Source organism: Ovis aries, chromosome 9 (assembly GCF_016772045.2).
Source record: "Ovis aries strain OAR_USU_Benz2616 breed Rambouillet chromosome 9, ARS-UI_Ramb_v3.0, whole genome shotgun sequence".
Taxonomy (NCBI): Eukaryota; Metazoa; Chordata; class Mammalia; order Artiodactyla; family Bovidae; genus Ovis; species Ovis aries.
Genome location: NC_056062.1, coordinates 50,055,643 through 50,070,042, shown reverse-complemented (window position 1 = coordinate 50,070,042; position 14,400 = coordinate 50,055,643). Strand labels below are relative to the sequence as shown.

General features: G+C 43.0%; 1 pseudogene; it reads right to left on the bottom strand.

The window, feature by feature from the left end:
- Positions 1-12,718: 12,718 nt before the first annotated feature.
- On the bottom strand, positions 12,719-12,849 carry LOC114116501 (U2 spliceosomal RNA; annotated as a pseudogene).
- Between the last annotated feature and the right edge of the window lie 1,551 nt (positions 12,850-14,400).

Sequence of the window (14,400 nt, the reverse complement as noted above, 5' to 3'; positions counted from 1 at the left end):
TTTCTTTTTTTGTAGACTTCAATGCTAAATTGGATAGATATTAAAACTTTTTGTAGTTTATAATAATGTGAAAATTTACATAGTAGTTCCCCTTTGCAAAAGACTGTGATCTTTAAAAGATTATGGAGATAGTAATGTGTCCATTTCCAAAATGAATACAACAGAATGAAGATAGTCACTAAAACACTTTGTTTATTTAAAGATCATCTTTGCTTGTTACTGTAGCCTAGTATATTTTAGTGATTCTTTATGCTTCAATTAATTAAGTCCTGGTTAAAGACTGGGCATTTTCAAAAAAGATGGAAATTGAGACCAGAACACTTCCTTCGAGTTAATCATGAGTCTGGTGCTCCTGAACTTCAGGCTGGACATGCTGTAATGAACTTGCATATACTTTACTAAGTGTACAGATCAACTAACTTACATAACTGAGGGGCTCCTGAAGCTCTGAGAAGAGAGAAAGAAATAAGCAGAAGGGAATATCTCCACATCTCAGATATTCCTGGCAGGAAGAAATTCAGTGTGCCCTGCTGCTAGTCTTCAGTTTTCTTTTCACAGGAGATCTGCTTGCCCAGGAACAGCATACTCCTCCACTGGGGCAGCCATGCCAGCATAAAGCTCTTTTATCTCTGCAAGCTGTTTCTACAGCCCTAAACAATGAGTAGCTGATTAGATAAATGCAAGATTTGTCTTTCTTTGTACTTTGATGGCCCTTTGTTATAATCCTTAAGATAATTTCTACCTCTCACAGAAGGGATGACTTTTCTCCACTAGTTTAAGCTACGTGGGTAAGTGGTCTTAACTGAAATCCTCCCTATATTCCATAGTACTTTTCACACTAAGGTAACACATGGCAAAATTAAACATTAACTGAATAAAAGTCTCAAATAAGGAAAGCTGAAATAAGTAAGGCAGAAAATACCTTTCATACATGTACTTGACCTTCAAGTACTTAATGTAGGTAAATACATGTAATCATACAAGACGCTAATGTGGATGATTGTCCTACAGAAGAGGTATCCAGCGTAACATTAAAAATCTCATCTCTACTTTCAACCTCCCAAATGTCTGTTTCTCTTTTCTGTTACGGTTAATTGCATTCCTATCCAACCTAATTATACAAATGAAGAATCTAACACTATTTAGCAGTCCTCTCCGACATTTTTCATCATCAAGTCCTGTTGAGCCTGTCTTTTTAAGCCATCTCTGGTATTTCCTCCTTTTCTCCAGTCCCTTTGTTAGGACTTTTCATTTCCTGGCCCTGTTCTCAGGCTGCTCTTCAGCCCCCTACACACCTTGTTCCATAGATAACAGCACAAACAAAAAGACTACTGTGTTCTTTAATGTTCTTCCCTGTTGCTGGAATGTTCATTATCTGCTTTTCTACTTACAAGGTCCACTACAAATGTAGTTGTAAGGTTATCATCTTTGTCCTTCCCTTTTAGAATGCTGTCCTACCAGCCTTCTATCCTGAATGCTTTCCACTTGGACGATGTCTCACTTGCGTTTGTGTACCCAGGACTGTGACACACAGTACCTATCACAAAAGCTTTTAATAAATGTTAGTTGAATTAACCTGATTGTACTTGTATTTTTATCCCAGCTTTTTCAAGGAAACATAGGCAGTAGCAATTTTTGAACAAATCTAAAGCAAACTACCATCTGTGTGAAATGTTAGAATACCCTACCCTTCCTGTCCCAGAGAGTTGGAAAAAATTTGTTTTAAAGTATATCATGAGTCATTCTTTTTTTTTTATATAAAATGCCTTATCTCTGAGGTAAATTGCTTGAATGTGTTCACAAATTAAGAATATGATTATTTTAAACAATATATCTGCGGAAGTCTGAGATCATAACAGTAAGCCTAACAGTCGTTAAGAATGGGCATTAAGCAAATACTTAGTGAAGACCTATCCTATATCAAGAAGGATGGCAGATAAGAAAAAGTATGTATCTTCCAAGGGCCTATAATAAGGAAGATGGATAGTACAGAAGTGCTGAGTGTGAAGGGGTACAGATAAATGGCATGCGTGCGTGCGTGTGCGTGCTGTCTTCTCTGACTCTGCAGCCCTGTGGACTGTAGCCCACCAGGCTCCTCTGTCCGCGGGATTTCCCAGGCAGGAATACTGGAGTGAGTTGCCATCTCCTTCTCCAGAGAATCTTCCTGACCCAGAGGTCAAACCTGCATCTCCTGCATTGGCAGGCTGATTCTTTATCACCGAGCCACCTAGGCCCACAGATAAACGGTAGTTTCTGACAATCAGAGGAACAAGTTGTGTCACGGCTTAAAAATACAAACTTTATGGATGGATTCTAGGCAAGTAAAAAGGTTTCAAGTACAGAAGCTCTAGGACAGGACTTGTCTGGAAGTCAACCCAAAGGATGGTGTGGCTGGTTCAGAGACGGGAGCAGAAGCCAAAAGCCAAATGATGTAGGACTAATGAATCAGGGTAAGACTGAAATTGATTTTTTCATGACTTCCACTAAACAGATGGGCCTAGCAGGCAAAGTTGCCGTTGTTCTCAGGGCATTTGCCAGTTGGGAGGAAATTAGGAAACTGGGCCCCTGTTTGGGCAACATCACAGGGATGTTTGCCTAGCAAAGTCCAGAACATCTCCAAATGGGTCTAAGCTACTCTGCCAACATCTCACCCATCAAAACTAACTTAAAGCCAGAGCCCAGTAGAACTCCATTCTCAGAGAAAGGATCACTTGGGAAAACAGCCCTGATTTTTAACTTGTACCCTGGAGTGGTTTGGGGAGTGTCAGACTGGATCTATATTAAGATGAAGTCCCAGACTGTCTGTGTCCTCCTGAGGAGATCAAAAGCAATTGGAAGTTTCTGGAGAAAGCCTCAAGTTACTCCTGCAAGTGATTCATTTCAATTCAGTGATCTGTACACAAAGATTACCTGGGAAACAAGATGCCAGGGTAAAAAAGCAGAAAAAGTAGACCTAGAAAGCATTGAAAGTGTGGGATGGGGAGTGACACGACACCATCTGATACGGTTTACTGCTCTGCACGCCACCCCATGTCACTAGCTTCTGAAGAACAAGGACCTGTCTTGTGCAACTTTATACACGTTCAAATATTAAGTCCGTGTTGGGTCCCCAGGAGGTTATGATCTGGCAGGGAGGGAAGGACAGGGGTGCCATAGGGTAGTAACAGGATGCAGAGTGAGCATCTAAGCAGGCCCAATCATAAAATAGATAACTAATAAGAACTTACTCAACCAGTCCCTCCTAAAGGAGGTCAACCCTGAATATTCATTGGAAGAACTGTTGCTGAATCTCCAATACTTCGGTCACTTGATGCAAAGAACTGACTCTTTGGAAAAGACCCTAGTGCCAGGAAAGATTGAAGGCAGGAGAAGCGGGTGACAGAGGATGAGATGGTTGGATGGCATCACTAACTTAATGGACATGAGTTTGAGCAAGCTCCAGGAGTTGGTGATGGACAGGGAAGCCTGGTGTGCTGCAGTCCATGGGATCGCAGAGTCGGACACGACTTAGCAACTGAACAAGACCCTACTCTGTAACACAGGGAACTCTACTCAATACTCTATAATGACTTACACACGAAAGAATCTGAAAGAGTAGATATATGTGTATAATTGATTCATTTTGCTGTGAAATGTCAGAAACTAACATGACACTGTAAGTCAACTATACTCCCAATAAAAATTAATTTTTTAAAAAAGGAATAAAGCTAACTAAGGGAGTCTGGAAAGAATTCCAGGGGAGCTGAAGAGTATTTGCTGGGCATCTGAGATAAAGCATACAGCAAATAGAAAAACCAAGGGTGAGAGGGAACTGTGTAGCATGAAATTTGAATGAGGGAAAATACAAGATAAAACTAAAGCTGGAACATGAAAGACCAGGTTATAGAGTTTTGATTTTATCTTATGGGCAGTAGTGACTGACAATCAGATTTGCACTTCAGAGAAGTTACCTTGGCCATGGGTTGGAAGTTAACAACAGGAGGCTTAACTGTAACACAGACAGCAGATGACCCTGACGTGAATTGATTATAAAACATTGGCATAAATATATACATCAATGGAACACAACAGAGAGTCCAGAGGTAATTTTCAAAAGAAATGCCAAAGCACTTCTAGGGGGAAAGGTTAATCTATTTAACACATGGTACTAGTGCATTTGAAGAATCCTACCTCACACCATATACAAACATTAACCCGAAGTGAATCATACACCTAAATTAAGAGTAAAAACTGAAATTTCTTTAAGAAAATGAGAAAATCTGAGATCTTGAATTTGGCAAAGATTTCTTAACTATGGCACAAATTATCAAAAGCAATTGATTAAAAAAAGATGCTCAACGTTGCTTATCAGAGAGATGCAAATAAAAACTCAAGATGATCACCCCACTGTAGTCAGAATGGCCATCAGAAAGTAAAAGTAAAGGCTAGAGAGGGTGTGGAGAAAATGGAGCCCTCCTACACTGTTGATAGGAATGTAAATTGGTGCAGCCACTTTGGAGATCTGTGTGGAGGATCCTTAGAAATTTAGAAATAGAACTGCCATATGATCCAGGGCATGTATCCAGAGAAAACTCTAATTTGATGGGGTAATATGCATCCCAGTGTTCATAGCAGCACTGTTTGCAGTGGCCAAGACATGGAAGCAACCTAGGCGTTCATGGACTGATAGAGATGATGTCATATATACATACATACATACATGCATGCATATACATGCATACATATATATACATGCTGCTGCTGCTAAGTCGCTTCAGTCGTGTCCGACTCTGTGCGACCCCAGAGACGGCAGCCCACCAGGCTCCCCTGTCCCTGGGATTCTCCAGGCAAGAACACTGGAGTGGGTTGCCATTTCCTTCTCCAGTGCATGAAAGTGAAGTTGCTCAGTCGTGTCCGACTCAGCAACCCCATGGACTGCAGCCTACCAGGCTCCTCTGCCCATGGGATTTTCCAGGCAAGAGTACTGGAGTGGGGTGCCATTGCCTTCTCCGAAATGTATGTATACACACACACAACAGGGTGTTAACCATAAAAAAGTATGTAATAATCCCATTAGCAGCAACATGGATGGACCTAGAGATTATCAGTCAGATTATCAAGTCAGAGACAAATATCATATGATGGCACTTGTATTTTAAATATGATACAAATGGACTTATTTACAAAATAGGAACAGACTCACTCACAGACACAGAGAAGGCAATGACAACCCACTCCAATACTCTTGCCTGGAGAATCCCAGAGACGGGAGCCTGGTGGGCTGCCGATTATGGGGTCGCACAGAGTCAGACAGGACTGAAGCGACTTAGCAGCAGCAGCACAGACAGACCTAGAAAACAAACTTATGATTACCTAAGGGGAAAAGAGTTGGGGGTGGGATGGGTAAAGAAGATGTGGTGTATGTATATATAGTCATGTATATGTACACATGTATTACACACAATGAAATACCACTCTGCCATAAAAAGATGGAAATTTGCCATTTACAACATGGATTGACTTGAAGGGTGTATGTGTAGTGAAATGGGTCAAAGGAAGATGGGTGCTCTGTGTTGTCATATGTGGAATCTGAAGAATGACATAAAGTAGTGAGTATAACAGAAGGGAGTGGACTCGCAGATACAGAGAACAAACTCGGTTACCAGTGGGGAGAGGGAAGAGGAAGGGGGACAAGACGTGGATAGGGGATTGAGAGATGCAAACTACTGTGTATAAAATAAGCTATGAATTGTCCAGCACAGGGAATTGAGCCAATATTTGTAATAACTATAAATGGAGCATGATCTTTAAAACCAATGATTGTTTTGTATACTTGAAACTTACATGCTGTTGGAAAATCAGCGAAACTTCAATTAAAAAAAAATAAACCGGGGATTTCTGTGGCAGTTCAGTGGTGAGGACTCTGCTTCCACTTCAGGGAGCATGGGTTCAAGCCTTGGTTGGGGAACAAAAATCCCGCATGACACGTGGCCAAAAAAGAAATCAGATACATGTTTGCTGGAGATATAGAGTGGTGAGAACAGGTGTGAATAAACTTATCGAGGTGATGGATATGTTCTTTTTCTTATCTTGATTTCACAGATGTGCATATATGTGTATGTATATATATATATGTATATACGCCTATATATAAACTCTGTACATTTTAAATATTTGTAGTTTATTGAACACCTTACCTTGATTAAACAGAATTAGTAAGCTTTCAATAATAAAAGACTAAGAATGATAATGGCCTGAAATAGGTATGAGAACATGGACAAATTTAACTGTCATCAACTTGTTCAAAATCACAGCTTAAAAGTGATGGAGCTGGAATTTAAATCTGAATCTGACACCACTCCCCGCCACCGGAGGAGGAAATGGCAACCCACTCCATTATTCTTGCCTGGAGAATGCCATGGACAGAGGAGTCTGGTGGGCTACAGTCCATGGGGTTGTGAAAGAGTCAGACACAACTCGGCGACTAAACAACAGTAACGACCAGAATTGATCTCACTACTTCAAATACTCTAATAGACAAAAGAGAATGGAGTTTATTTTCCAGTTTAGGTCAAAGATTTTTCAAGCTGTTTCTCACAGCTCTAGGAATTCCTTGGTACCTCAGGGACATATTTGGATATGTTTCACATTGATGGTCTGCGTATGTTTGCATTAGGAGAAAGGGTTTGTTGTTTAGAACAAGTTTGAGAAGCACTGGTTTAGACACTCCTTTTAATCATACCTGTGGTTGAATTCACTTTCTCTGGCAGCCACATCACACTTGATTTTGATTGGTAAAGCTGTATTTTTCATTTTGCTTATATCTGTGTAGGGCTTTTTTTTTTCTTTATTGTTTTGTCCCAAGTAAAGTACATTACTTATTTGAGTAAGCTTTTCTGGGCTTCCCTGGTAGCAGAGCGGTTAAGAATCCACCTGCCAATGCAGGAGACGCAGTTTCGATCCCTGGGTTGGAAAGATCCCCTGGAGAAGGAAATGGCAACCCACTCCAGTTTTCTTGCCTGCAAGAGAACTCCCGCGGACAGAGGAACCCGGTGGTCTTCAGCCCATGAGGTAAAAAAGAGTCGGACACGACTTAGCAGCTAAACAACAACAAAGTGTGTTACTTATTCATATAAAGTTTCACCTTGTTTAGTCCTGCTCTGTGTTGTTTTTTTTTTTTTGATGTTTGAGCCTTGTTTTTTTGTTTGCTTTTTTCCCATCTTGTACCATATTCTCTCTCCTTCCTTTTCAATATCACCTCAAAGCATCTGTTCTACATCTTCCCCATGTTTAAAACAAGCAAAGGACAGCAGGCTACAGTATCTGTAGCCCAGTGCGTTAGTTAAACTACTAATACTTTTCTGTTACACATTAAACTATCGCCTCTCAGGCCATATTTCTATATAGTTTTATCAAAGAAAGGAGATGCTGATTTTCTGGTGCAACTTGTTTTTGGTGAGCTTCTGCTGGTTCCAAACGGTCATTCCTTTGGTTTCTATTTGAATAAGTAAATTCTGTGTATTGTTATGTAATTTCTAATCTGCTGAAATGTACACTTTCCACTCTAAAAATATCTCAGTGACCAAACAGTGATGGTGTCAGTGAGGGCGCACTGCTCCCATCTCCCTTCCTGAAGTAACTTGCTGGTCAGCTGCAGACAGAGCACTTAGCTGGTACCTACCCCTAACTGAAGCCCTTCAGGGATAATCTGCCTTGGTTTTAGAACCAAAGTCACCCTTTTTTCAAGCGTGCATGCATGCTAAATCACTTCGGTCATGTCTGACTCTGCAACCCAATGGATTCTAGGCACGAATACTGGAGTGGGTTGCCATGCTCTCCTCCAGGGGATCTTCCCCAGCCAGGGATTGAACCCTTGTCTCTTACATCTCCTGCATTGGCAAACGGGTTCTTTACCACTAGTGTCAACTGGGAAGCTTCTTTCCCAACTATCTCCCAGCCAATAACTAAGCTTGTGGAGGCCTGGCCCCTTCAGCCCAATGTGGAACCTTCTCCAAACAGGTTATACTTGCTCTAGATCTTCCCTTTAGGGGAGATCTGCATCTGCATCTCTCCATACCCAGATTTGCTTCCTCCCCTTCTTCCCTTCACAGGTTTCATATCTGCATCATAGTTTGGTTTTCCCAGCCGCATCCGATTTTGTCTTCCACAAACCACACAACAAACCTCTCAGTCTCCTAAATCAGTGTCTGCTTCCTCAACAACCTGAATCAACACACTTGGCACTGGGTGTTGTCAAAAAGATGATAAGATGGAGTTTTGAGACCTCATCACTCACTGTCACCCTGACAATGAGGTGATGACGTGGAATAATGTTCCATTGGAGACCGTCTTGGACAATACAATGGTTCATGCCTTTGGAAACTATGAGAGAACGATGGAATTGGCTGGTTTGTAAATTTTGTTGACCACTGTTGGTCTATTTGGGCCCCCATTGATGAGTGGCCGAAACAACAGGAAATGATTTCTCACAGTGTCGGAGGCCGGGAACTGCAAGATCAAGGTGTTGGCAAAGTATCTGAAGCCTCTTCTGATAGGCAGCTGCCATCTCTCTGCTCCCGTGACCTCTTCCTGCACTCACAGAGAGGCACAAGAAGTGACACACTGTTCCTCTTTGTTGTTGGTGCGACCCCATGGATGATAGCCCACCAGGATCCTCTGTCCATTCCACGGCCAGGCAAGAACACTGGTGTGGGTAGCCATTCCCTTCTCCAGGGGATCTTCCCAACCCAGGGATCAGATCTGCCTTTCTGCATCAGGCATGTTCTTTACCCCTGAGCCTCCTTGGAAGCCTCCAAAACCTAATTATTTCTGTTCCCAATACTAGCACATTGGGATTTGGGACTTTAACATAAGAATTGGGGATTGGGTAAGAAGGGGAACACAGTTCAGTCCATAGCACCCCCAATAGAAAGATAATGCAAAATTGAGGGCAGTTAACACACAATGGAGAAATGTGTCTGAACACCAGGGGGCCTCTTTATTAACTGCCAACGAAGATCTTATTTCCTGCAGTGGGAGAGAAGGAAAAGCTGGAGACCAAAGTTCAAATGTAAAATAGCCTTCAGTTTCAAGGATATTTGAATGCTCAGCTGAGAGGTTTCTTATACCAGGGTCAAAGCCCCAGCTGGGATAATTTGTGACTCTGACACTTGGGATGGAGATATCTGAGTGGATAACTCCAAATATTTTGGCTCCCTTGACCCCCTGTGAAATTTAGAGCCTGTGGAGATGGCCTGACCCTCCCAATAAAGAGCTAAAATGCTGGGAATTCCCTGGCGGCCCAGTGGTTAAGACTGGGCACTTTCACCTCGGGACCTGGCCAAAGTAAAACAAGAGCTAAAATGCTTTCCCATGTGTAAATCTAAGGTACAGCAGAAGCTTCCTGAAATATGCTGCAGAAATGGAGAGAACTATATTTTTTAATTTTTTCCAGCACTTGTGATGTAATTGATATACAGCTGTATTGATTTCAAGTGTACAGTGTGGCCTTCCCTGGTGGCCCAGTGCGTAAGACTCCTCACTTCCACTGCAGGGGGTTTGGCTCTGATCTCTGGTCAAGGAACTGAGACCCTGCCTGACACACGGTGCGGCCCAATAAATAAGTATACAATATGGTGATTTTATATATTTACATATTGTGAAATTATTACCTCAGTGTGGTCAGTTAATACTTCCATCACCTCACATAGCTACCATTTCTTTTTTGTAATGAAAACATTTAAGATGTACTTTTTTAGCAACTTTTAAGTTTATAATATGTTTGGGGGCTTTTGGTTTTGGTTTTCTTTTAGCCTCGACACCCAGCTTATGGAATCTTAGTTCCCCAACCAAGGACTGAACCTAGGCCACAGCAGTGAAAGCCTGGAATTCTGAACACTAGGCCACCCAGGAATTCCCTATTATATGGTATTATTACAGTGTTGGAGAAGGCAATGGCAACCCACTCCAGTACTCTTGCCTGGAAAATCCCATGGATGGAGGAGCCTGGTAGGCTGCAGTCCATGGGGCTGCTTAGAGTCAGACACAACTGAGCGACTTCACTTTCACGTATTGGAGAAGGAAATGGCAACCCACTCCAGTGTTCTTGCCTGGAGAATCCCAGGGACGGGGAGCCTGTCTATGGGGTCGTATAGAGTCGGCCATGACTGAAGTGACTTAGCAGTAGCAGCATTACAATGTTGATCAGTCACTCAGTCATGTCCGACTCCTTGAGACCCCATGAACTGCAGCACTCCAGGCTTCCCTGTCCTTCACCATCTCCCAGAGTTTGCTCAAACTCATGTCCATTGAGTCAGTGATGTGATTCAACCATCTCATCCTCTGTTATCCCCTTCTCCTCCTACCTCACTGTATATTAAGCCCTCAGAACTTTTTCTGTGTTGCTGGAAAAGACTCTTGAGTGTCCCTTGGACAGCAAGGAGATCAAACCAGTAAATCCTAAAGGAAATCAACACTGAATATTCACTGGGAAGGACTGGTGCTGAAGCTGAAGCTCCAGTAGTTTGGCCACCTGATGAGAAGAGCCGACTCACTGGAAAAGACCCTGATGCTGGGAAAGATTGAAGGTGGGAGGAAAGATTGAAGGGGGCGACAGAGGATGAGGTTGCTGGATGGCATCACTGACTCAATGGACATGAGTTTGAGGAAACTCTGGGAGATGGTGATGGACAGGGAAGCCTGGTGTGCAGCAGTTCATGGGGTCACAAAGAGTTGAACACCACTGAGCGACTGAACAAGAGCAACAACAGAATTTATTCATCTTACTGGAAGTTTGCACTCTTCGACCAATCTCCCCGTTTCCCCCACCTCCGGCCCCTAGTAACCACTCATTTTCTACTCTGTTTCTATCAGAAAGTAAGCAGGACCAATTTAAAGAAGTTAAAGAACAGAAAAGAATGGAGAGAACTAAATGCCTGTGTGCTAAGTCTCTTCAGTCTGGTCTGACTCTTTTGTGATCCCATGGACTGTAGCTTGCCAGGATCCTCTGTCCATGGGATTCTCTAGACAATACTGGAGTGGATTGCTGTGCCCTCCTCCGGGGGATCTTACTGACACAGGGATTGAACCCACGTCTCGTGTCTCCTGTATTGGCAGGCAGGTTCTTTACCACTGAGCCACCATGGATTTGGAATGCATCAAGTAACAGTTTCCCAAACGTGGGCTATCAGACAAGGATGGTCAGTGCTCCTGAGAGAAAGGAAGCAGCTGTGGTGAACCCTACATTGTAGCACAGCTTCCTGTCTGGAGAGGGTCTTCCAGGCTGCCTTGTGGGCAGGGGAACTGGGTGGAGCCCGGCCGCCTCCTCTGTGAGGAGACAAAGCTGGAAGGCAAGGGAGGCCCAGCATGACTAGCGTTGTCAGGTCCAAGCGCTAAGAAACAGAAGCAATGTGCAGAGAGTTCCAGTGTGGATCAGCAAGCTCCAGGTTGCAGGTGGCAGCCAGCAAGTCCTCAGCCTGTGAGAAAACCACATCTGAATCTGAGGAAAGAACCGTGCCAAAAAAAGGGCAACCCTAAGAGATGACAAAAGGCTGAGAAGAGTTTGTATTCTCCCCAGCCAGAGAGGGAAACCCTGTAATTTCTGGGGCATAGCATGGAATATTCAGGAGAACATTGCCTAAGTAGTGAGGAAAAATGAATTCCCAACTCTGCTCCCACCACAAAAAACTCAAAGGCAAGTATCAAAGAGGACTAAACTCTTTCCGGGCAACTCAATTGCGTCACAGAACAAAGCTCTAGAATATTTCTAGAACTATATCTGTGTATTCTCATTTCAGTGTTCCTGGAATTAACATCTGTTGCTCAATCTTCCAAGGTGAAAGCTTTTCCTCTAGTCACAAAGCGGAACAGAGTCTCATGAGCTCATGGATGCCGGCCAGTGACAGAAGAGATCATGTTTTATATCTTTGTTTCTTTAAGAAAGAATTATAACTTCGTTCACTAGAGCAGTGTGTGTGCTTATTCGCTCATTTGTGTCCGACTCTGTGACCACATGGATGGTAGCCCATCAGGCTCCTCTGTCCATGGAATTCTCCAGACAAGAACACTGGAGTTCCTTGCGATTTCCTTCTCCAAAGGATCCTCCCAACCCGGGGATTGAACCTGGATCTCCTGCATTGCAGGCGGTTTCTTTACTGTCTGAGCTGCCAGGGAAGCCCATATAGCATTGCTCAGTGTTAAATCAATTCAACTCAATCTTCTTCCAGTGAGATTTGGAATGGAGCCAAAATTCATACTTCAGGGGAATAAAGCTCTCCTAGATGAATCTGAGGCACAGCCAGGTTTGAGGATGACTGGTTTAACTCACTTCCAAGTTTCTTAGGTTACGAGCAATGTTATTTCTCTTTCTTTTCCAGGACGACGGAAGACAAATTTTCAGCTGTAATTTAGTATCAAGAATGTAAATACTTGTCTGGGAGAATAACATAGCAAGGGAACAACAGCAAAATGTACAAACTGTAATTCTATTGCAGAAACAGAGAAAGATATATAAACTGCTAACCAAATATTCAGAGGAAAACACTTCCTGTTTGGGCTTCCCAGGTGGCGAGGTGGTAAAGAATCACCTGCTGAGGCAGGAGATGCAGGTTTGATCCCTGGGTTGGAAAGATACCCGAGAGTAGGAAATGGCAACCCACTCCAGTATTCTCGCCTGGAAAATTTCATGGACAGCCTGGCGGGCCACAGTCCATGGGATCGTAAAGCATCGGACATGCATACTTCCTATTTAAAATAAATATGAGATTTTAGTGGAGAGAATTGTTTTAAGATCAATGACAAACTCTCCAGTCATCCGAAAGAAATTTCAGATTATGTTTACACTTGATCTTAGCCAAAAGGCCAAGAAGTGTTCAGGTTATTTTTAGTGCTGATAAACATCCTTCCCGTTTCTCCGCATTTCAAGCTGAACCTGGGCTTTGTATTAGGGCTATTTTTGTTTTCAAGCAAAACTAGCTTTAGCTAAAAGAGATTAGTGGATTGATAAAACCAGAGAGTCAAAAGTGCCACTAGCTTCAGGAAAGCTGGAAACAGGACTCACAGGAGGTAGTCAGGGCTCTGTCTCCCTCTCCCAGCTCTGCTCAGCTTTATTCTACAATTTCTACCCAAATGGTGAGGAAGAGGATCACTGACAGCTATACTTTCCAGCCTCGAACCTCCAAGAAAACTAGTGTCTCTTCCCAGTATTGGTAAAGCCATCTTAGAGTGGACTCTCCTTGATCTTTTTGTATCCTATGTCTGCAACACCCCTCAGTCATCACTGAGCCTGGGGGTACCAGGAACTTTGGCAGGTATGGGTCTCATGGTTTTCCCTGTGGGACTGAGTTTACAGTTACATCAGGACCACATGCAATTGGGGAGGAGTTTCCCAACACAACAAGAATGAGGTTGGGGAATTCTAACGGACAGAGAATCTGCCTACCAATGCAGGAGATGCAGGAGACATGGTTCTGTTCGTGGGTTGGGAAGATCCCAAGGAGGAAGAAATGGCAACCCATCCTAGTATTCTTGGAGAATCCCATGGATACAGGAGCCTGGGGGCTACATTCCATGGAGTTGCAAAGAGTCAGACACAACTTAGTGACTGAACAACAACAGCAACAACAATTTATTGGCTCTTTCATGGCTGGATGACATCAGCCAAGTTACTTAAACCTCTGTACTTGGATTTTTTTGTTTCCAAATACTAAGAAGGGATAGTAATTACTTCAGAGCATTGTTGTAAGACTTAAATGAACTAATACATTAAAGTGCTTATAGTAAATTGTCTATAAATGCCAGTCAATATGAATTTAACCTGCTCCTTCCTCAATTAAGATGCATTAAAGAATTCTCATTCAATTTTATAGTATTCTAAGTTTTGGTATTTTAACTACTGTAATCATGGTGTATTAATTTCCTGTGGCTATTGTAACAAATTATCACACACTTGGTGACTTAAAACAACAGAAATTTATTATCTCACAGTTCTGAAGTCAGAAGTCCAAAACCAAGATGACAGCAGGACCTTCCTGCTCTGGAGGCCCTAGGCAAGAACGCTTCCTTGTCTCTTCCACCTCCTGGTGGGTGCGGGCAGGTATTCCTTTGCTTCTGTATACCAGGCTTCCCTAGTGGCTCAGATGGTAAAGAATCCCCCTACAGTACAGGAGACCCGGGTTCTATCCCTGAGTCAGGAAGGTCCCTTGGAGAAGGGATTGGTTACCCACTCCAGTATTCTGGCCTGGAGAATCCCGTGGACAGAGGAGCCTGGCCGGCTACGGGTTCACAGAGTCAGAGTCAGACACAACTGAAGCCATTTAGCACCCACCATCTAATAGGACAAAATACTCCGCTATCAGCTGTTTTGGAATTTGCTTTCATTCCCCCTCCCTACACCTTCCCTCTCTCCCTTCTCCCTGCCAATTT